The 24086-nt window shown below is 45.6% G+C and overlaps 1 long non-coding RNA gene and 1 pseudogene across 1 annotated transcript; both read right to left on the reverse strand.

The window, feature by feature from the left end:
- Window positions 1-1889: 1889 nt before the first annotated feature.
- On the reverse strand, window positions 1890-23991 carry LOC146889644 (uncharacterized). The gene is made up of 3 exons (XR_014999844.2): window positions 23703-23991; window positions 3466-3614; window positions 1890-2926 (listed from the first exon to the last, which is right to left on the reverse strand). It is a non-coding gene; the product is annotated as an uncharacterized LOC146889644 (long non-coding RNA).
- Window positions 13240-23298, reverse strand: LOC146889645 (large ribosomal subunit protein eL15-like; annotated as a pseudogene).
- Window positions 23992-24086: the final 95 nt, after the last annotated feature.

Genomic DNA, 24086 nt, shown 5'->3' on the forward strand with positions numbered 1-24086 from the left:
GGGTCAGCACTACACCATGGACTCTGGGAAAGAAGAGAGAGTCAAAGAGGGCACTATTATCACTACTGACCGAAAGAGTCTAGAAGACACACTAGAAAGGACAAGGAGACCCTTTCGTCTTAGCAAAACCGGTGACCGCAAGATGTGAGCAAGAGATCGGTCTGGGTGGGACCACTGAACAGAAGCAAACGCTAATTCAGAATACAAATCCGTTGGTTTTGTGTCCTTCCTGGGTCTAGAGAGGGAGAGGACAACGGGGTAGGTGCCTTCATGCGCTCGAAGCAGAAAGGACAAGTCTTATAGGTGTAAGTTTGACATTTAGATTATGACTGAGGAGTGACATCCTATGAAATCCCGAATGAATGTGTGTGGGAGGATGCTTTTGTTCATTTTCTGGTGCTATAACAAAATGCCCGAGACCAGGAAGTTTATAAAGACTAGAAGTTTGGAGGCTGGGAAGGCCAATGGCCTGGTTTAGCCACTGCTGCAAGTGTGTGTGGTCAGGGCCTTGATGAATTGTAACACTCAGAGGACGTCATATCATATGGTGAGACGGGATGAAGATGTTAGTGTCCCCTCCCTTCTCTGATAAAGCCACTAGTGCCAACCCTGTGACGTCATCCAATCCTTACTACTGCTCGAAGACCCTGTCTGCAAATACCATTAACATATGAATTCAGGGATTAAGTCCAAGTCATGGATTTGAAGGATCACTGACACTCACTGGAGATCTTGAAGGTGGATTTAGAACAGAAGAACGTACTGGGATGGGGGGGTTGGTTCTGGACAGCTGCCTTCTGATCTCTGTGAAGACAGTGCCTTCTCCCCACTTGGGGAGTTCTCTCCCATTCTCTGCATCTTTTGAGCCAGGGCTTAAATGTTTCAGTTTTCATAATGGAAACAAGCTTACTGGAAGACAGTTTGACAGTACTGACCATATATGTATGTATGTATGTATGTATAATATTTAAAATTGTGTCTGCTTTTACACATATACACCTTAGCACAAAGCTATTCAGGAGAACTAGGAGATGGGTCGGGTGAGCACTTGCCCTGGGTCCAGTTCCCCGAAACGCATCCGGTCCTTGTTTGCTATCTATTGCTGTGATAAGCACAGTGACTGAAACCAGCCTGAGAGTTTATTTCACCTCACAGCTTGTAGTTCATCATCCAGGAAAGTCTGGACGGGGGCTTAAGGCAACATCAAGGCAGGAGCTAAAGGGGAGGCCAGGGAAGAATGCTACTCACTGGTTTGCTCCCATGACTTGCTCAGTCTGCTTTCTCAGATAACCTAGGGCCACCTACCTGCCCAGATGCGGCACCACCCACAGTGCGCTGGGTACCTGAGACTTGCCGACAGGCCAGTCTGAGGGAGGCATCTTCTCAATTGAGGTTCCTTCTTCTCAGATGACTCTAGCTTGTGCCAAGTTGACAAAAAAAAAAAAACTAGCACACACACACACACACACACACAATCCTTAAATCTTTAACATATGCTTTGTTCTTGCTGTAAATCATACAATTATTCTTCTTATAAAATATTCAGAGGAAATAAAAATACAAGATGAACAAACATTTAACCTGTATCTCTTACAGTACAACCTACGTTATGCCTGAGACTAACTAGGTAATTGTGATGTGTATCTGTAATAAAATAATATATGACCCTTAATAATGTTTCATAACTACATTAGTTTCATGGAAAATCATTCATAACAGATTTTAATACTATTAAAACGCAGGCTACAATGTAAAATTATAATTTTTAGTTCTCGTTTATAATGCATCCATGCCCTTCCTGCCCTCCTGAGATCAGTCTTTCTGATAGAATTTCCTGAGGAAGGCTCATGTTTTAAACAGCTCCAACCTAACCAAAGATTACTGTTTAGCTCTCAACAAAACACTTACATTAACTGATTCATTTCCAAAATCTTCAAATACAAGCCTTTGGCAGAATGCCTCCTTATGGCACTTCCTAACTGGTTCCCTTTGGGACACAATCCCAAGGTGAAAAACCATGTCTTCCCTTCTCTTGTAACTAGTGTACGCTGTGTCCCCTTGGTGCAGCTCTTGGGCAGAAGGACACAATGAAGTTGTGGGGCCATACTGTGTATTATGCAGATTCTTGTCCTAGGATCCATGTGCAGAATTAAAAAAAAACCCATAATCTTGTATGGGAAGAAACTACATTTACATTCACTAGCAGGTAGCTGAATTCGTCATTTACTTGAGCTCCACATGTAGGCCACAGGCCACGGTAGTTACAGGTAGCGCCTCTCCATAGCCACTCAGAATCACAGATGCTTATATTACAAAACAGGCACTGGAGATTTTTCCCCTATGGTATTCTTTATATTCACCACTCTTTTGAAATTATTTTAAAAATTATTTAAAATCGACTCTGCTTTTACACTTGTTATTAATGATTTCACTGAGAAGCAATGAGGTTAGAGATGGGACTCAGTGGTAGAACAGTTGCCTGGCATGTACGAAGCCCCGAGTTTTGTTTTAGTTAAACCAATGGTATTTATTTTTTTGAGAGTTTTGTATACATATGCAGTGTATTGTGCTTACATTTAGCTCCCATTACCCTCTGTTACCCCTTTCCTTGTGAACCCTCTCTTCTTCTCCCCAGAATCCCAGTGATTCTACCACTGAAGAAAGTGGCACCAGTCCCCCAATCTGCTAACCATTAGCAGTCAGCAGCTCCACAGGAAGGGCCTTGCAGGTTGCTTTCCTATCTGCGATGGAATGCTGAAGGGCCAGTCTTTTCTGGGTATCCATATGCTGTGTGTTCATGATTCCAGCAGCTACGGAAGGCAGCGTTTCATGAAACGCCTCATCTTCAGCTCTTGGAGGCTTCAAGGCCACTCTTTCACGGTATTTGATGCTGGATTTGGTGGCAAAGGCCTCTAATACCATTTCACTGGAAGACAAGAGGATCAAAAATTTAAGGTCAGCCTTGGCTATAGAGCAAGATCAAGGTTATCTGGGCTATATGAAACCCTATCTTAAAAACAAACAAACAAATAAAGCATCTAGGTTACTATATTAGAGATCCAGGGTTTTAAAAAATACTTCAAGCCTTCTGAACTCTCAATATATAGACAGTGGAGAATTCTCTCATTCTTTGGGGGGGGGGTTATTCTGATTAAAAGTCACCAATGGAATGACCAGGTAACACACTGGGATTTTCCAGAGATTGGTGGTGTGTGCTTTCTTTCATAGGGAGGGCAAACAGTTCCCACCATACATAGTACACACATACCTCCCCTGCCCCACTGTCCAACCCTGTGGTGTTCCTCAGCAAACAGAGAGTGCCTTGCAGCTTTGTGATCTGAGAGTTTTGTTTTAATGGGAGACATCAGATTAAGACAAAGGGCTAAGAGAAGTCCCAGCTGGGTTCAAAGTTCAAGAACAGGTATGATTCTGTTCCCAGGTATGATTCATTCCCAGGTATGATACCTGGGAAGGTAAAAGGTGTGGGTGGAGGCTCACACACAGGGAACCTGCACTGCTCCTTCACCCCGGCAGAGGAAAATGGGCCGATGCTAGCAGGTCATGTGACTTCAGGATTAGAAAGATGAGGGATTCCCAGCTGATGGCATCTCTTTCTGGAAAGCAGAAGACAAGTTGAGAATCAGGGCATGGGAGTCGTAGAGGGGAAAAGATAATATACAAACATCACGTGGCAGCTGGAAAAGACATTTTGGTCTATAGTTACTAAAGCCCTAATGGCAACCTTACATTTGAGACCCTTGTGTCTATGTATCCATATTTGCGGGTGTCCATGGGCAGGACACGCACAGAGGACAAGAGTCAATGTGGGGTGTCTTCCACTATTGCTCTCCACCTTATCTTTTCTTCAGTGTTTATTTGTTTTATGGCTATGAGTGTTTTCCTGTGCGCACTTTGATTGCCTGGTGCCTGCAGGAGCAAGAAGAGATCTCCTGGAACTGGAGTTGCAGTCAGTCATGAGACATCATGTGGGTACTTGGAATTGGATCAAGGTCTTCTGGAGCACTCAATGCTCTTAATCATTGAGCCATCTCTCCTGCTCTTCAACCTAGCCTTTGAGGCAAGGTCTCTCCATAAAGGAGGTACTCACTGATTGGGTAGACTGGGCAGAGAGTTCTGGACATCCGTCTCCATCTGCCTCAGAGTCTTCCCCAGCAATGCCAGGGTTCCAGATACACACCATCACACCCACATTTTCTGTGGGAGCTGGGAATCTGAAGTCAGGTCCTCACATTTGCACAGTAGACACTTTACTCCTTGAACTATCTTCCCAAGCCCTTCAATTGACTTTCTTATCTCCAAGATTATACAGCTAGAAGAAAAAAAGCCAGAGGTTGCATGCTCAATCTCAGATGGGAAACCCATCCTAGTAATGTAGGAAAGACGTTTGGTTATATGTTGCTTCATTTGCTTTTAAATAATTAGTATAAATGAATAAACAGTATTACTCATAACATTATGCAGACTGAGCAGGTTATATTAAGAATACACATGTATATACTTACACATATATGCATGTAGCAACAATTAATGAAAAAAGAGGTCATGAATTTGAAAGAAAGCAAGGATGGGTATACAGTTTGGAGGGAGGAAAGGGAAATGATGTTAACTACATTATTCTCCCCTCCCCCCCCAAAAATAATTAAACTAGGTGGGTAGGGAGGTAGGGAAGATCTGGGACAAATTAGAGGAAAGAAAAAATATGATGTATCAGAGTTTTTATTTTTCAATTAAAATAAATAAAACGTGTTACTCCGTTAAGGAAATTTTACTTGATATACATTCTTTCACTCCTGGCTTTCTTGAATTAAGGTGTGCTCATAAGCTAAGAGGGGATGCAGTTACCTAGATTCCTAATTTCTGAAATAGAAAAGCAATCACGTTTTCTCATGGAGGCTTGTAGCAAGAAGTCTCTGGTGCTGTTGTACAGGACTCATGACTCACATCCCAGTTACCATCTATGAAAAGAGTTTGTATCAAGGAAGAGGTTCAGAAAATCTGCTCTCTGAGTCAGCTTTAGTGCAGCCTGTTTGCTTAAGGCACTGGGAATGGGAGTGATGATGTGGGACAGCCTTGTCTGAGTGGAAATCACTGAGTCTGGGAGCTGGCAATGAAGACTTATTTATTTAATATATTTTGCACTATTTTGGGAAGGAGGATTGATACACAGACTCTCACTACAGCCCAGCATAGTCTGAAATTTCTGGTGTAGTTCAGTCTGGCCTAGAGGTCATAGTAATCGTCCTCCCTCATGGTGGTGTGTGGAGCTTGCTTTATCCCACTTCCACTCACAGCTATGTCCTCAGGACAATCAGTAGACGAGGGTCTCAGCCTCTGTACTAGAGGAGTGGGCAAGACAAAGGACAGCTCTAGACAGTTAGCTCTGTAATACGACATGGGCCACCTTCCTGCCGTCTGTTGACACTAGAGACAGAAAGGCCTGAGCTGACCAATCTCTGATCTTCTAGACAGTGAGGAAGAATGAACCCTTCGGGCCAACACAGACTGCTAATTTTCTGCAGTTTTGAAGCCTTTGAAAAGTTTGCAGCTCTAAGCTAGGTTCATCCCCATGTCTAGTCAGAGAAGGAAGATGATTGGCATGGTTCAGGGTGGCAAGTACTCTCTTTGGTGCTGTTCCCAGCCATACATCTATGTGAAAAAGTCTCCACACTGGGTTTGATGGATAATCTTCATTGTGAACGTGACTAGATTTAGAATTGAATAGAAGACATACCTCTGGATGTGCCTCTGAGGGTGTTTCCAGAGATATAAGAGAAGATACATGCTGAATGTGAGTGGTACCATCCCATGGCCTGAAGTCATGGACTGAATGAAAAAGAGAGAAAGCAACCTGGCACCCATCATGCTCTGCTTCCTAAGGAGTGCAGCCAGCTGCCTCAGACTTCTGTAGGCAGGCCATCCTGCCATGATGGACTGGATAGCCTCAAATTGTGAGCCTTCCTTTAATTGTTTCTCCAGCTATTTTGTCTCGGCTAAAAGAAAAGTAACAGATAAGTTACCACTGGTAAGTCAGCCTCGCCAAATCCACACCACATACATAGTGTCTTAGTTGGGGTTTTTATTGCTGTGAAGAGACACCATGATCACGGCAACTCTTATAAATGTGAATATTTAATTGAGGGAGATCACTTAACAATTTCAGGGGTTCAGTCCATTATCATCGTGATGGGGAGCCTGGTGGTGTGTAGGAAGACAGGCATGGCGCTGGTTACATCTTGACCAGAAGGCAGTAGGAAGTTGACTGACTGTCACACCGAGTGACGCTTGAGAAAAAGACCACAAAGTCCTCCCCTACAGTGATACACTTTGTCCAACAAGGCCACTCCCTTCGGGAGCCATTTTCTTTCAAACCACTGCACATAGGATCCTGTGAATCTGTTCAGTAGAGGCTGGTGCACAGGTGCATGCTTCCGGGAGCCACTCACGAGGCCGTGCTTCAGATCAAAGATATGGATTTACCTGTTTGTGTGCTTAAGTGGATCCGAGTGAAAGCTTGGCTATAGATTGTCCACTTAAACACCCATGGGCTGGAAGTTTCTTTCCTACTCTAACAGTACGAAGGGTGGAGCATAGTGGGAGGAAATTAGATCGCTGAGGAAAGTGTCCTCAGAAGGGCTTAGTGCCCTTCTATCAGGAGAGCTAGGGCTCTCAGGACTGAACTCGGTGTTTGGTGGGTAGTTATAAAACATAACTCGCTTTTGACCTCTTTCTTCCCCCTTCGTTGCTCACATCAAGTTTTGCTATGTGTTGTCATCTACCAGTTATGCTGAGCATGAAAGGACTACTCAAAACATATGCCTATTTCTCTCTAAAGTCATGAGTAAAATTAACCATTTCCTCATACAGTCCCCAGCATCAGGTGGGCAGAACAACTTGTGCTAGAACAGAAAGTAGATGAAGACACTATCTCTACCCACCCTAAGTATGGCCAGCCCAAAAGCTCTGGAATGAATGGAGGTCGTTTCCCTCACCAAGGGTCTACTGCCTTCTTGTGCTTTCCTGTAAGATCCCAAAGTTCACACAGGGCCATAAGGATGTTATCATGGTGCCCAGGTCACAAGCTGTAGCAGACCAGGTAGGATGCTGGGAAGCGGGCCCTCGCATCTAGGCATTCAGAAGTCAGAGGAGAGGAGTATGCAAATCGACGAGAAGAGGACCGGATGGGATTTTCTGAAATGGAGGAAGCAGTCAACTACTATAAACCAAGAAGGGCAGAGAAGAAGGAGCTGGCCTGTAGCACAGAGGGCAGCCGCCTATTCCAGCCTCAGGAACCCTCCTGACGGTGCCGTGCCCCGTCTTCCACGGGGTGCAAATAGATCTTAGAACTGAAACTCTGGCTTCTCACCACAGCAGATTCAGTTCTTGTACCTTTGGGGAAGGGAGCACCAAATAGCCTATTATGCTCTGGAGTCTTCCCACCTCCTCTGGGGGACTCTTGAGCCCTCATTTTCATACAGGTTCCTCTGGGGTACCCCATAGTCCTCATCTTTATGTGGGCTGTCTTGAGAAGATACCCCTGCCTGGTGCTAATAAGCTTGCTGGATAGAATTACTTACTATCTGTCTGTCTTCCCTCTCACAGGTAGCCAATACCAGTCCCCCCCTTTTTTAAAAGTATATTATAATCTCAGGTCAGATTCCCATTAAATGCTTGCTCAGGTGTGGATCTGTTGCAAAATCCACCTGCCTGAAACTGCTGCTTACATGATAGATGCATATGGCTCCTGCCCATCGCATTCTACTTTAAGCAAGCCTGCTGTGTCCAGAGAAGGGGTGCACAGGCCTTTATTTTTTGACAAATTAAAGAACAGTGAGAGCTGAGTATGGTGCTACATGCCTCTAATCATAGTATTTAGGAGGCAGAGTCAGAAGGATTGCCGTGAATCTGAGGCCAGCTTGGACCCAAATGGTAAATTCCAGGCCAGCCTGAGCTCCTCAGAAAGGTCTTGTTTTGATAAGAAACCCAGCCAAACAAGGGGTAGAGAGATGGTTTAGCAGTTAATAGCACTGGTTTGTAGGAGGAGGGCCCGCTTGTTTGTCCTAGCCACCAGGCTAACCTAGACCCGAAATAACCACACAGAAACTGTATTAATTAAATCACTGCTTGGCCCATTGGCTCTAGTTTCTTATTGGCTAATTCTTATATTAATTTAACCCATTTCTATTAATTTGTGTATCACCACATGGCAGTGGCTTACCAGGTAAAATTCCCAGTGTCTGTCTCCGGCAGACCCATGGCATCTCCTCTGCCTCGTCTTCCCAGTATTACATTTAGTTTTCCTCGCCTAGCTCTGTTACCCTATAGTTCTGCTATAGGCCCAAAGCAGTTCCTTTATTAACCAATGAAAGCAACACATAGACAGAAGGCCTCCTACACTGGTTGATCTTCCAGAGGACCCAGGTTTGATTCCCAGCACCCACATGATGGTTTACAACCATCTGCAACTCTAATCATAGAGGATCTTTGGGCCATCCTCTGGCCTCAACAGACACTGCACTCAAATGGCACACAGACATAAATGTAGGCAAAAAGTATCCATACACGTGAAAAACAAGCAAAAGGATGAGCGAAAGTTGGGTGTAGTGGTGCACACTTGTAATCCCAGCCCTTGGGAAATGGAAATGAAGCTGGAGAATCCCAAATTCCAGGTCAACCCGGGCTTCAGAGTGCATTTGAGACCATCCCGGGCCTTATGGAAAGTCCACCCTGATTCAGACAAGCCAAAGCTCATGCACTAATGAGAAAACAAACCAACAAAAGTACAACAAACACACGGTGTCAACTGCTTATTGCTGAACATTAGAAGTGGAAACAACGTCCTTGCTGTCTCTTCAAAGACAAAGAGAGTCCACCCCTGACTCCTACAGCTATCCAGCTAGAAGGTGCCTGAGCCAAAATGCAGGCCCTCTCACTCCTACGCTGCCATTCTTCCCCCATCTTGGATTTTCCTAGTGGTTCTGACAGATTGTTTTCCATGATTTTTTCATTGTAACATTAAACACTATTCAAATCAATCCAGGCCTCATCTTCTTTTGCTGTGGAGTTTAAAAGACCTGTTTTAAGAGGGCAGATCTCACGGAGGATGCTTTACGTGTGTGTGTGTGTGTGTGTGTGTGTGTGTGTGTGTGTGTGTGACTTAAGACTTCCAGAGAACTTCTGTTCTGTGTGTTTAAGGACGGGTGTGTAGTGTTGGGGTGGTGCTCAGGTCCAGTGTGTACTTAAGGCTTTTCAATGATAAGCTGATGGGCTAGCCTTTGCTCTCTGGGGTGGGGACCACTGCAGCCTGTTCACCAGGTGAGTCAGTTGTTCTGCCTGTTAGTTGCTCCGCCCACATGAGAGAATTCAAAGGAGGCTGCAAACTTAATTTCAGGTAATGTGTGTTTCTCTTTAACTTAATGAAAAGTTACACAAGATATACATTCATTGTAAAAAAAAAATTAAACACAGACTAGTAAAGCAAAGCAAAAAATCCATCATTACTCTCCGTATCTTCTATTATTATATGTGTGTGCACGCTAGTGGTAGTAAAGGCTCACTTTTAAAGATTATTTTTATTTTTATTTACGTGTATGCCTGTGTATCTGTATCTATCTATAAGCACCCGAGTGTAGGTTCCTTTCCCAGGCCAGAAGAGAGTGTCAGATTCCCTGGAACTGCTAAGGGTGATTGATTGTAAGCTGCCCTTTATGGGTGCCAGGAACAGACATCAGGTCCTGGGGGCAGTCTCAGGCCAGCAGGTTTGTGTGAGCGCCTTTAACAAGGGTCTCTACCTGCTGACCACCTCAGCCAAGGCCGACTTTTACTGAGACTGGAGCAAGAGTGGAGATGCCTTCCCGTTCTAAGGCGGGAGCTGACTGTGCCCGTCTTCCTCCCTGTCTCTCTCTAGCTTCCTTCACAGACATGCTGCTGCAGCAGCCACTGCCACTTCCCTTGTCTTCTCCTCTTCCTCACTTCCACTTAGTCCTCAGCCTGCCTTGTCTGCATCTTCACTCTACTGAAGCAGCTTCCACGCACGCTATATCTGCATGGGGGTAAATTTTGTTCAGTTCAGCCCTGTCAGGAACAGTTCATACAACCGCTCACTTCCTAACATTTCCTCCCATTTCTTTCTTGTGGTTTCCCCTCTTCCTTTTTTGCTAGTTATTAATTCCAAGGTACAAGTATTTTTAAAGTACCTCCCATGTGATGGCACTGCTCCAGCGGCTAGAGGCCAACACAAATGCTATCTTGGGGATTACAGTCAAGATAGAGTGAAGGAGACCACAATGAGATAACAAGAACGAAACAACTAGGTAAGGTGCCGTTGTGCACGCCTTTTATCCCAGCACAGGAGAGGCAGAGGCAGGCAGGTTTCTATGAACCTGAAGCCATCATGGCCTACATGCTGAGTTCTAGGCCAGCCAAGAATAAACAGTGAGATGGTGCCTCGGAAACAAAGCCCACAGAATTATATATTTGTATATATTAATGTTAAGGCAATAAGTTGAGTGATGTATTTAAGATGGCTAGTGCTTTGAAGTAAAATAAAAGTGAGGAGGAAATAAACCTAGTTGGTAAATATAGTTCTGTGTAGGAGGGTCTTCATTCTATGTGTTGCTTTCATTGGTCAAATAAAGAAACTGCCTTGGCCTTTTGATAGGACAGCAGCTTAGATAGGCAGAGTAGACAGAACAGTTCTGGACAGGGTGGTCATAAAGTAGTTCACTGGAAATGCAAGCATTTGAGAAAGGAAATAACAGAGATACGGCAAGCCATATAGATATCCCTGGTTCAAATATAAAATGTTCTCCTACAGCAGTGATTCTCAACCTGTGGGTCACAACCCCTTTGGGGTTCAAATGATCCTTTCACAGGGCCACCTAAGACCATTGGAAAACACAGATAGTTACATTACAATTCATCAGCATAGCAAAATTACAGTTATGAAGTCGCAATGAAAATCATTGTAGTAGCAAGAGGAACTGTATTAAAGGGTTGAACCTTAGGAAGGTTGAGAACCAGTGCCCTATAGGCTTACATATTTGAACATTTACTCCTTAGATGGCGGTATGTTTGGGAGGTTGTGGAACCTATAGGAGGTGGGACCCACCTAGAGGAAATGTGTCACTATAGGAAGAGCTTTAACAGTCATACTCTAGCCTTCATCTAGTTCAAGTTGCAGTCCCTCTGCTTCCTGACTCAGCACACAGCTGTTGAAGGCTCAGTTACTCCAGACAGATCACTCTGCCAGGCCTTCCCAACCATGATGAACCTTCAGCTATGGGTCAAAATAAATTATCGCTCTTTAGAAGTTGTTTCCGTCAGGCATTTGTTCATAGTAAAGTACAAGTAACTAAGGCAGTAATTGGTACCAATGATGGGTCCATTGCAGAACTGAGCCTGGCCGTATGGTTCGTACTAATTTGGATCTGGTTTGCAGTGGGTGTGGGGAAGAGTTTGGGGCATTAGGTTGCAGAAGGCCTAGGAAGTTGTAAGCAGAGTTTAGTACACCATTCTGGTGGGAGTTCAGAAGACCAGGATGCTGACAGAAATGTGGCTACCTCTGTTCCCGAGTCTGCAGAGGGAAACCAGGCCTTTACCAGGAGATGGGCTGGAGGACATTCTTATATCCTGGCAAACAATCTGGCTATGATGTGCATGTGACCCCAAGATTTTAGTGAGTTTTTTTTTTTGAGGGCCAAAATTATGTTTTAAGGTTTAATCGTTGTGCTTAAGAAATTCATAAAATGAAAATGCCTCTAGCCTTTAAGTCCTTTCTTTGCCCAAGTACAGATACTTCCTGAAATGATGGCGGCTACTGTTTATCAAAGATAACAAGCCACATGTTTTTACTCCCCTAAGCAAGTTTGTTTGACCCAGCTGCACCAGATGTGCCTGATCACATGTGGGCAGGAGGTACAGTAGGCAGGAAATACATCAGGATGTGTGCCTGCCCCTGACCGGACTTGTGAGAAATACAAGGCCTTATGAGGTTGCCGTTTTAAACCTCAGAAAATGTGGCCATTATCTGGGAACCCAGGCATGGACCTGGCCAGGGTCCATCATTCTGGCCAGTATTAAATTAAAACTTGCTTGAAATTTGACTCAAAATTACGGTAGCGATCTTATTCTCACCCAGCAGGATTAATAGTTTAATTACAAAGTAATGAACTAATTAATTCAGTGCAAGAAATTGCAAGACAGCATACCATCCAGGTTGTGATATGGTTACTGCTCACAGCTCTTATGCAGATTTTCAGTGACAAGGAACAGAAAATAGAGCAGCAAAAATACAAGAAAATTTTGTAGTTTGGTATGCAGAGGAGCATGAGGAAGTTTCAAATTTCAGACATGATTGGTGAGGGCAAGTCAGCTACGGTTGTTAAGGAGATTGGTGCAATTAAAAAGAAACCAGACACTTTGCAACATGGAAGAACCACCCAACCCATAGAAGGCTCCAAGGTATTAAACTGAAAACTCATTGGAAAAACATGCACTAAAGAGAAAGAGTCTGGAAAGACAGAGCTGATAGTGAAAGCTATCTAGGGAAATGTCTCCCCAGGGTCAGCTACAAGCACTTGTAGCCACTGTCAGGAGAGGACATCTTGAGCTGGCAAGAGAGCTGGGCACCATTTAATTGCTGCTGGTCTTGACGGCACGCAGGATGCAAGAATAAAAGGGACAAGGAGGCTTGAGCCAAGGTTTCAAAAAGAAAAAAAAAAACAAAAGCCAATCAATGACGCTAGATCGTGTGCAGCAGAATCAGATTTTCTTCTAGAAGGCCCCAAGAAGTCAATGTGCAAAATGTTGAGGGTGACGCTTAGATGTTACCTAAGATGGAGACCCTAAGATGTTAGAGACGCCGGGAATGTAGAACACCTGAGGAAAGCTGCAGGCACCGTGTCCAAAAGAAAAGTTACATAATGCTGCAGAAGACAGGGCTGTGGGGTGGGACTACCCAAGGCTATTGGAGCCCAAATGCTACCAGAAACCCTGAATGCCTCATAGTGGTACAAGGTTTGATGTTTACTGTGTTTCAGTCTTGCTTTGGTCCAATCCTTTCTTACTATTTCCCTGTTCTTCCCTCCTGTTTGGAATGGGGATGGTCATTATTTGCCATTATATTTTGAAAGTATCTATTTGCCCGTTTCATTATGTTAAATTTGATTGAGACGTTTGAGTCTCAACAGCGCTTTGAACTTTTGCTTTTTTTGGACTGCCCTAAATTTGTTCGGTGGGTATGAATTTTACAAACATTATGTGTATTAAATGGTAGGGCCAGAGAGTATTGCACCTTCTCTAGCCCGCACAGCAAGAGCCACTAATGACGTGGTAGAGTCTGTGGTCCTTTCTAAAACCAGGGCTCCACCTCCTGCAGATGACAGCACACACGTATCCTTGTGCTTGTGGACCGGTTTGGGGACCCACTGGATGTCAGGATTTCTTCTGATAGCTTTACAGAATGGATCAATGGAGAGAATCTCAAAGAATTCCTAAATTGCATCCTTAGGATCTGGGCATTTGTAGCTACCATAGAGGACACGAATCCTATACACCATGACATAACCTTGGTAGGCCTTGTATCCCAGTCTGCCTGTTTGATCTGGCTGTGTGGAGTGCAGAGCACAGAGCTGCTAGCTCCAGACCCTCAGAAAAAAGTGCATCACATCTGACTGCTTCTTCTGTTCTAGCTTTTGGATGTATTTGTATTCACCAATCTTGGCTCACCTGACGGCTGCCACCAGACCCAGACCTTTTACTTTTGAATGATGCTGAAACTGTTAAGACCATGGGGAATTTTGAGGTCGGACTGGATGCCTTCTGCATTTTGAGATGGCCATGAACCTGTGGGAACAGGGGCAGATATTATGGTTTAAATATAAAATGCTCCCATGGGCTCATGTGTTTAAATATTTAGTCCCTAACTGGAGGGACTATTTGGGGTAGCTGGAACTTTTAAAGGTCCTGGGGCATATCTGGAGGATGTGGGTCAGCCAGGCTAGGCTTTGCGCATTATAGCTCAAGCTCCATTTCTGGATGTAGCCCTGGTTAGTACCATGAAACAAGAAGCTATTGAACATTCCTATTGCTCCAGACTAAGCCCTATGCATGTCTTCCCCACCAAGATGGGCTCTAACCTGCTGAGCCAAAATGAATCCTCCTTCTTCTGTCAGGTAATATGTTGCAGCAATGTGTAAAATAATACAGCTGAAGAATATCATGTTTTTGCTTTGTTCCAGTTTGGGTTGCTTTTGAGGGGGAGTCTTTGCTAGGGTGTTGTAATAGAGCTAATTCCCGGAGGTGTGGCATGACCATCAGTTATCACGAAGTAGATGGTAATAGCTTACAGAATGCAAGAATGGTCAGAAGATAAACAGAACAGTTCAGTGACAGCTAGGTCTATGTTGATGGTAAGGAGGATGTCAAACACCCCCTCACAGAAAGAATGGGGTGAGAGCAGCCACAAATGTCCCTTCTGAGATTCTGGTCACCCTCACTCCTGTTCTCTAAATGTAGTATTGGAGGAGGAGTGTGAGAGGTTGGCTGGAGGTTGGGCCTCAAAGGAACAACTCTTTGTGAGATATCACTGATGCTCGGATTGGGCTTTTAGGCAATACAAGTTGACTTCACCCATGTTCTTACTAGCAATCCCTCATCCATACTCCTGTGTAACCCTTATAAACTCATTGACTCACCAAGATGCACTTGGATGGATTTTTTTCTTTATCAGTGCCTGTCTGGGGTGATCGTTTCTGGTGTACCTAGAAAAAGTTGTGTGATATCAGATTACAGTCATGTTCTACCATGCCTAGCTTTGTGGAAGAACAAACTAGGCACAAGAAATGTCAAGTGCAGTGATCCAAGGCAGGAGTGTATTGTAGTTAGTGTTTCCTATTGCTGTGAAGAGACACCATGACCATACAACTCTTTCTTATAAAGGAAAACGTTTAATTGGATGGCTTATAGTTCAGAGGTTCAGTCCATTATCATCATGGTGGGACAAGGCAGTGTGCAGACAGACATGGTGCTGGAGAGGTAGCTGAGAGTCTTACATCCTGATTGGCAGGCAACAGGAAGTGAACTGAGACACTGGGTGTGGCTTAAGCATATATGAAGCTTCAGAGACTGCCTCCCCAGTGACACACTTTCTCCAACAAGGCCATACCTATTCCGACAAATCTTCTAATAGTGTCATTCCCTTTGAGCTTATGGGAGCCAATTACATTCAGAATTCACAGAGTGTGTCTTGCAAATGTTGTTGAAACAGAATGAAGAGATCAGGTCAAGGAATACTTTTGGCAGACGTATAGAAGGGGTGTGGCATTAGTTTGATTTCCTCAGTGAAACCAGAAGCAAGGCTACCAGCTGTGCACGAGGCTGAAGAAGGATAAGTAAATTAAGGATGAGGTCTGCAAGTCTTCCTAGAGACTGGGAAAGTAAATGGATATGAAAATTCGGGTGCTTATCAGGAAGCAGAATTGCCAAGGGCCACTTGAAGTTCATTGTCATGAATTTTCAAATGAGACTGGACAGATGTCTGTATACTCTCCCCAGTCCTGCTGAAATTCATAGGTGTAGGCATGGTAGCAGAGTGGAGTCTAACCCGGGATTGGGTTTGCAAGTAACCCTTCTACCAAAGGAAGGAAGAGACACAAGGGGACGGGGCGTAGGCTCAGGAAGAGTAACTTTTTCAACTGTCCAAGGAACGTAAACTGATATGGAAGCATGGTTAAAGAAAGTGCTATTATGGGTCTCGGGATCGATCCAAGAATTATTTGAACTAAAGTAAAAGAAGGGAGGGGGCTAGAAGATGAAAGGAACTGGTTGGAGAGAGGGAAGCTTGGAACTTCAGACTGAAGCGGTGGCACAATATCTGTCTGGGACTGTACAGTGTGATGTGCTGGCCACTAGCCGTGCGTCAGAAACACACAAAAATGAGACCTGTCTTAACTGAGCTATCAGCGGGAGCCCACACAACCCTATTCCTAACTGAGGAGCTTTCGGCAGATGGTGGCTAACGAGAAGAGACTCAGCTCTCTTTAGCAATGTGGCCCCTGGTAGGTTGCCCATGAGCCAGTGAATGGTGGTGCTCTTTCACAGATGGGCAGCACTGACTGGACTCGGTGGTTACAAAACAGAGGATGAAGGGGAAGAGGAAAAAGAGCTCAGTGACTGACAGTGTGTAGGGACGACCAGAAAGAGTTAGAAAGGAGATATGAGAAATGGATATGATCTAAATACCCTGTATTCACATATGCAATTACCAAAGAACATACAGTAATAGTTTTTAAAGATGTGCTATAGTGTAAAATACATAGTGGATCCTAAGAATTAGCACGAAGAGGAAATATTGCACTAATATTTTTTTTTAAATGTCAGCTACACATCGAAATGGTAGGATTTTAAACATACTGGTTTAAGAAGGTATATTATGGGGCAGGACAGATGACTCAGCTGTTAAGAGCATTGGCTGTTCTTCCAGAGGATCTGGGTTTGGTTCCTAGTACACAGAGGCAGTTCATAACACTGTAACTCCAGTTCCACGGAATCTGACACCCAGTTCTGGCCTTCTCAGGCACGAGGCATATAAGTGGTACACAAACATATATAAAGATGAGAACCACCAAACTACCACCAAACAAGCAAACAAACAAGTCTTAAAAGTATATTATTAAAACCAGTGTGTCTCTTTTTAATGTTAAAAAAAAGCTATGGGTGTGGCTCACATTTTATTTCTATTCTCTTTTGTGAGGGAAACAGTGATGATAGATAAGGCTATGAAAGAACAGTGCTAGTGAGGAGCCATCTACAAGGACGTTAAAATGACAGAGAACGCATGGCCGAGTCCTTTTGGAATGGCTGACAGTGCACCAGAACATAGCAATCCTCTGGAAATGAGTGTGTACGGCGCGGGATGATAAAGGATTGTACAAGTACATGCAGTAGTTCACAGTTTGATGACATGATGTTCAAAGCTGGCAGTCATTATGGAGGAACAAAGGGGAATTGTCTAGACATGGCAGTGAGGATCCAAAGAGACATTTGTTCCATGGTCAGGGCTAGCGGCACAATGGTTGTGGTGGAAAGACATTGCTGCCGCTTGATAGGGCTACAGAGGAGGTGTGTCCTTGGCAGTTTAGGGCAGGGAGAGAGAATGATTTCTTTTTTCTCTTTTTAGCTAAGAATGGCCTGTGAGCTCCAGATCCACCTGGAAGGTTCAGGAGTTCAGCAAGCGGGTAAGATGTAAGGCACATTGAAGATCCAGGGCTTCTTAAGGGACTGGCACACACAGGGAACTTAATGAGATGCACTCCAGTAGTTCCCAGGCAGAGGACAGAGGGGAGGCTGTGAGTACACAAAGATAGAGAGATCACCCTTTATTCTCTTCTGCTAAAGGACATGGGAGATTGGGGAAATGGGGGTCACATGAGTCTGAGGAAGGGACACACCTGCTTTTCTACCTAGCCACCAAACGACAGAGTCCCTCAAAGCCCGCCATCCAAAATGCTCTCAACTTCTCAAACAATACTGCAAATAAACAAATGTCAACAAAAGTCCCATATGCTAAATGCTAGGCTGCCAGCCGGTGGCACTATCTTGACATGGTAGAACCTTTGGGGGTATGGCCTGGTGGAATAGTTAGTCATAGGGGTCTTCCTTAAAGGGACTATTGGCACCTCGGCCCCTCCTTTCTCCACAGCTGCTATGAGATAAGCCTTCTTAAGACCACTTTCTCCTCACAGGCACATGGGCTACAGGTTCTGGTGACTATGGGTTGAAACCCTTTAAGTATAGGTGATTTTCTTAGCCAAAAATATCTTCAAATTCTGTGCAGAGGTGGATGACTTATCCATTCGAAACCTGAGCAAAATTCTATGGTCTGGAGGAGGGCAGAGCACTGGCCCCTGTGCACTGACTTATTCTGGGCATGCCCAGAATAGAACAGCTCGTATGTCCAGAGCTGTGACCCTTAAGGGAAAACCATATCACATAAAAGCTTTGAAACCACAAGTTGAGCCAGACCCATGATGTTTGCATCACTCCCTCCCCACAATCCAACCCGTCACTAGTTTCTACCCACAATTTAAGGTCCCTAAGCTGTTATCTGTCTCTTTGGTTCATCTGCAAAATCTCCCTTGCCTCTCTTGTTCTACAACAGCCTTTTGACTATACCCATGTTCCTGCTATTACCACATTATCCTACTGTGGCATTCACAACACTCTGAACTCTGGTCCTGCCATTCTTTGGCATCTAAATCCCTGCAGGGGCTCCACATTGTTCTCAGGATAAAGCCACAGCTCTTCCTCAAGCTTGATATGATTTTCTGCTCGTCTCCAACCGGCCTTCCTTCAACCTGCACTGCCCCCTCATCAGTTGGACGCCTTGTGGACTTGCCTCTTTGTGGCCCTGGCCTGGGCTATGTCCCCAGCTGTCACAGAGTCTTTGTAGGAGTGGCTCCTCATGGTTAATGCTTATGTTTATCTTCCTGATTTTATAGCAGACATTCTTTTCTTGAGCTCTGGGGCCCAGGTAATGCATGCCCCAATCCTATTTTCTTTCCAGTCTCCAGAACAACTAAGGTTGCTATTAAATGATGGACGTTTCCCTAGTAGGTCTTCTAAGGGTGTGGACTATCCATGAAGGCTCAGTATTATACTATGCTTGATGTTAAACAGAGGCTGAGAAGCAACTTTGTTCATACGATATCCCACCACAGAATACACTGTATGTAGGGGCTTCTCAGTACTGTGGTATCAATGAGTCAGGAAGTCATGAAGATTCTGGAGCTTTTTTAAAATATAGAGTTGAGCATCTACTACGGAATTCTAGTGGCTCTGATGTTCAGTGTCCATCAGTAATGTATGTAAGACCCTCGATTTGTGCCAGGCTCTGTGCTGGGTCACTGCTAAATCAACTGCAGCAACTCAGCTGGAAGCTGGAACTGGGAGACTTTTGGGGGACACGAGTATCATGGCTCCGACTTACGTACAAGACCTGGAGTAGTTTGCCTGAGCAAGTTGATGATCTTGGCATCTGCTGCCCTGAGGAAATTCCTCTCTTCTCTCTGACACAGCCGTCATGTGCCACCTAGCTCCCAACCCTGGGTGTTGAGGTAGACAGCAACCAACCCGGTAGCACAAGCAAGCTCGGCTGCTTGCTCATGAGAAGTCACTTCCTGGGCCAGATCTACCCCTTGGTGGGTTCCTGATGTTCAACCCACCTCTTTGCAGGGGTGTGGGAGTGGCAGGCAGTTCCGGTAAGTACTTTCCATTTCAGCCCTATCGGCTAACCCCATATGCACCCCTGACTCTCTGAAATGTTTACTCCCTATAATGACAGAGCTATTTTCAGTGACAAATGCGGCAGCTTCTAGGCCAGGCTCTCTCTGGTTCTGGCTTCCTCTGGGTGCGGGAAGACGGAAGCGGCAGATGCCCCACTACCGGTAGCCTCTGTGCCAGCAATCTGCCTGTGTTGCTGTGGGTGCCCTGGGCCTCTTTTCCTGTCTGCCCTTCACAGCTCCTGTGAGTGCTGACTCTTTGCCATTTGACCATCTGCCTTGCCTGGCCCCCACATTTGTGAACTGACGCTTGCAAGGCTAGTGGGTGCCCATCTGGCCAGCACTAAGGGTGGCGTCTCTGCCTGACACTGCTCCGCTGACCTCTGCAGATTTGTCTCCTTTGGCCCCGTAAGCCTCTCATTGCTACTTCAGACCTGATGGGATCATAATAAAAGTTATAGCTGAGAAAGCCAACCAGCTATTATTATATATCTTCACTAAGACAGCACTATGGAGTAGATGATTAAAAAAAAAAAAAACTAGGTGACTTTAATTTTTTCCTCTGAGAGCAAGGACTAGGCTGTCTAGAATATGGAAGTTAGTCAAAAAATATGGGTTGACGTGAGGCTGATGAGGAGGAGGAGAAAGTGCATGTAGGAGGAAGCTATGACATCAGCCATTTGGCTGACCTGGAAGCACAGAGGCCCCAGTGACATTGTTGTTGTCTGTCCCGCCCTTCATTGAGGGAGTGGCAGCTGGGCAAAGCAGGAAGCTGCTTGGCTGGGGCCTCGGCCAAAAGCTCCACCTTCATTTCATCTCCACTCCCATCACTATTCCCAAGTCCAGGAGATTTCTGTACTGACAAGCAAGTGCCCCATGGGACCGGGGAAACAAGACAGTAGGCTTCAAGTGGGAAACTGTAGGCCACATGTTCGCAGCCCTGAGTTCAAGGAGCGCACTCTGCAAAGGCAAAGGGACATGGTAGATCTCATACGTCTCCTCTCTTTCTTAGATTACAGAAGCAGTTCACATTCATGGGGAAACACAACCGTATAAAAGCCTTTGCCATCCCCAATTCTGGTCCCAGTAGCTAACAACTGATGTTAACCATCCCCAAGCAACCTCTTGGCAGCATGATGTTACATAACAGGATTATAACAGCTTACGAATGCAGAATGTGTGTGTGTGTGTGTGTGTGTGTGTGTGTGTGTGTGTGTGTGTACCAGTGCAGAGACCGACAGACAGAATCTGATGGTGTAGAATGGTGGAAAGTGAGAGTCGTGGGGTCCCGTGGAGGCGGCGTTGAAAAGTCTGTGGAGGGCCAGCTGCAGTGTAAGAGGAGTTACGGAGCACAAGGGTGAGACTGGAGGGTAATGAGAAGTAGGCAAGAATATTTCAAGTGGTACAGAACTTGTATATCTTCGCTTGTGTTCTATTGTTGTGGTAACACCGCGACCAGAAGCAACCTGGGAAGGAAAGGGTTTATTTGACCTATACATCCCAGGTCACAGGCCGTCACTGAGGGAAGCCAGGACAAAAGTTCAAGATATAGAGGAAAGAACTGGAACAGAGACCGACCATAGAACACTGCTTATTGGCTTGCTCCCCATGGCGAGCTCAGCTTGTCCCTGTCCAGGGATGACACTGCCCCCATTGAGCCAGGTTCTCCCACCCCACATCAATTACAGATCAAGAAAATGTCTCACAAATTTGCCTAGAGGCGATCTGACAGAGGCGTTTTCTCATTTGAGAATCCTCTTTCCAGAGGGCCTTAGCCATGTCAAGTTGAAAAAAAAACAAAAACAAATAAACAAAACCTACCCCAAACACTGTATTACCAAAACAAGTATGTAGCTTAGGAGGTGAAAATCCAACATCTAGTTAATTTTACTTTCCTTAACTGCCAAAAGAGATAATAATAATAATGATGATAATAACATATCCTCATAGATTTATTGTTAATACTAAATGGGAGTAATATGTTTCCTACCTCTTGGAATTGTGTAACAACCAACAATGATAATGCATTATCTGTGTGTGTGTGTGTGTGCACACATAGGTGTGCTGCTGGAGATCAAGCCCAAGGTGTCATGCATGCTAGGCAGGCACTGTGCCATTGAGCTGTACCTGCCCTGAGTGTGAGCAATTATTGCAGTCAATTGTTAATGCTTCAGCAGTATGCTGCTGCTTAAGGTAGTGTGTCGTGTCGTAGCCTTAGTCTTTGGTCTGCCTGCAGCCAGCATGTAGAAAAAGCTTCTGATAGCATCTCTGACTTTGCTTTGGGATTCTTTCTTTGGTCACTATACTGTTTCTTCCACGAATGCTTTGCATGTCATACTTTGTACTAAATACCTTTGTGGGGGGGAAATGATACTTTCTCATACCTGGTGCATCTAAAAGCCTTGGAAGTGTGTAGGGATGTCTTAGGAGCCAAGGTCAGTGACTACTTTCTTGTTTTCATTTCCTGGTCTGGTACATGCTTGAAGTAGAGACATTGACTAATTTCCTACACATCACTCATACTACCCAAGATCATCAAACAGAATTTCTTAGGAAAATCCCCCAGGAATCATTAGGGTAATTTCTGCTTGCTGACTGTATTTTAATAGCATTGACTATAACCTCCACCTCAGACATCCTGGGTCAGTCATTCTGACCCTTTGGGAAATTCTGTTTTGCTTCTACTTTGTATTTAGAACGACCGGCCTACAACACTTAGCCCTAATATTCTGCATCCTGAATGCTCTTAGTTGTCTGTGGAACTGAGTCTGCCTACACACTCTCCTATTCTTGATTTATAAATAGGTTCAGCTGCCAACAATTACACATACTCTATTTTTCGATGTTCCTTAAGGAGGCTTCGAGAGGGTAGGTGGCTTTGACTCTTATAAAGTTATCTAGAAACTATCTCTACTTCTCCACATGGGCCTATTTGGCAGGATGGTGACGACTCTTGGTCCCAAAAGCCCAAGAAAGAATCCCCAACATGCAGAGTGAATCCAGTATCAAATTTCTAACACATCGTCATAGGGACAGGCCTGGGGCCAGCTTGTGCATGTCAGAGTGTCTGTACCTGCACACTTTGTGTCTTCCATGACCATGCATGGTATGCAAGATCTTGGTGATGGAAACATTAAGATGACAGAGAAAAGAAAGATTAGCGGGGCCTGGAAAGATGATGAATGTACAGTCACAGATATGATTAAAGACTCAAGGTTGAAGGAAGGAGAGGGCACTAAATGACACCTTAGACCTGCCTGACAAACTAGAAGGGAGTCTGTGAGGGAAAGCTGCCTAGGTTAACTGGCTGGGAATTCCCTTTCTTGGCTAGCCTGGAACTTGCAATGGTAAGTAATAACTGAGAACTATGTAAAAATTTCAGGCATGGCATGTTATTTATTTCTTCACATAAAGCAGCAGACAAATGAGTTTAAAAAAAAACACACCCCTTTTACAGATGCGGGCAATGGCACCGAATGAATGAGGAAACTTGTCCCTTGTCTGTAAGGTAGGAAACTGGGCTCCCTGGCCTCACTCTGCACTCACTCTTTGCCAAAAAGGCTAATTAAGTCTGACTTGAATTAGCCCCTGGGGCCATCTCTTCAGGTAACACCCCCCGTGGGTTTTTTTTTCATCCCCAAATTCATGGTACTAGTTTGCATTCCCCTAAAGCATAGCCCAGTCTAGACAGTACAGTGCAGCAGATGGGGAACGCCAAGAGTCAGGGATTACAGGGTAAAACTAAAGGAAGCACCCAGGGGTGAATACGGAACTAGAGGTCCGAACGCATGACTCTATAATTAGGACGTAGCGAATGTGCAAGAAGTTTCCTCCGTGTGTAATCTTACAAAAAGAAGGAAGGGAAGGCAGGTAGGAAGGAAGGAGAGTAAGAAAGTAAGCCGGGCAGGCACTAGCTCGGTCAGACCTCTTTCATGTAGCCTGCGGCAGTCTCAGGCTGAGGAATCCGGTTGGACCAGTGGGGGGCTCCACCGAGCTTCATCCCCGGGAGCAGCTGACACCCCACTGGAGAAGGTTTGGTGAAGGACCCACAAGGACTAGTCCCCGAGGCTAACATCCTTGGGTCTTCCTAGGACGTAAGTACCAGAGCAGCCTCACCCAGACTGAGCCCTCCCACCTCCATTTCCTAGACTGAGCACTGGACTCTTCCCCCGGGGCAACAGCTTTGCAGGCAGGGTCTACGGCTACGCGAATTCCTAGAAGCCTTAAGAGGCTGCCTAGTTTTGGAAGTTAGTATCCCCCGCCCCCCAAGAACGCTTCGGCTCCTGCTCATTCACTAGTGGGTTACACAGGGCCCGGCCGGGTGCCAGCAGGACTAACGCCCCCTCACCATCCCCGCCCACTTAGGAGCAGGGCCCCATTCCAGCCCTGCGATCCCCGACTGACCACAGGACACGTGGGACGAGGAGCTGGAGCTGCTCGGGGTGGCGGGGGTCAGTCAATAGCAGGCAGGCCCGGGGTGTGGGACTGAGCTGTTTCGGGACCTCTGGGATACTCGCCTGCCCGCTCAGCCAGGAGTGGGGACGGTGAGTCAGATCTCGAGCACCCGCGGGTCGGGCGGGGGGTGGAAGGGGGGGGTAGGTGGCAGGTCAGGAAATGACATCAGAGGCCTGTGCTGGGGAAGGGTGGTCTGTGCCCGGCGGGGGCGGTGGTGAGCGGGGAGGCCGCAGGCGGACCATCGCAGAGCCCGGAGCCCGGGGCAGGACCCGGGCCCCTTCCTGGGGGCGTTTCCTGCCCAGTCCGCCCTCCCCGGCCTCTCCCCGCCCCCTC

This window comes from Myodes glareolus, chromosome 25 (assembly GCF_982192425.1).
Source record: "Myodes glareolus chromosome 25, mMyoGla1.1, whole genome shotgun sequence".
Lineage (NCBI taxonomy): Eukaryota > Metazoa > Chordata > Mammalia > Rodentia > Cricetidae > Myodes > Myodes glareolus.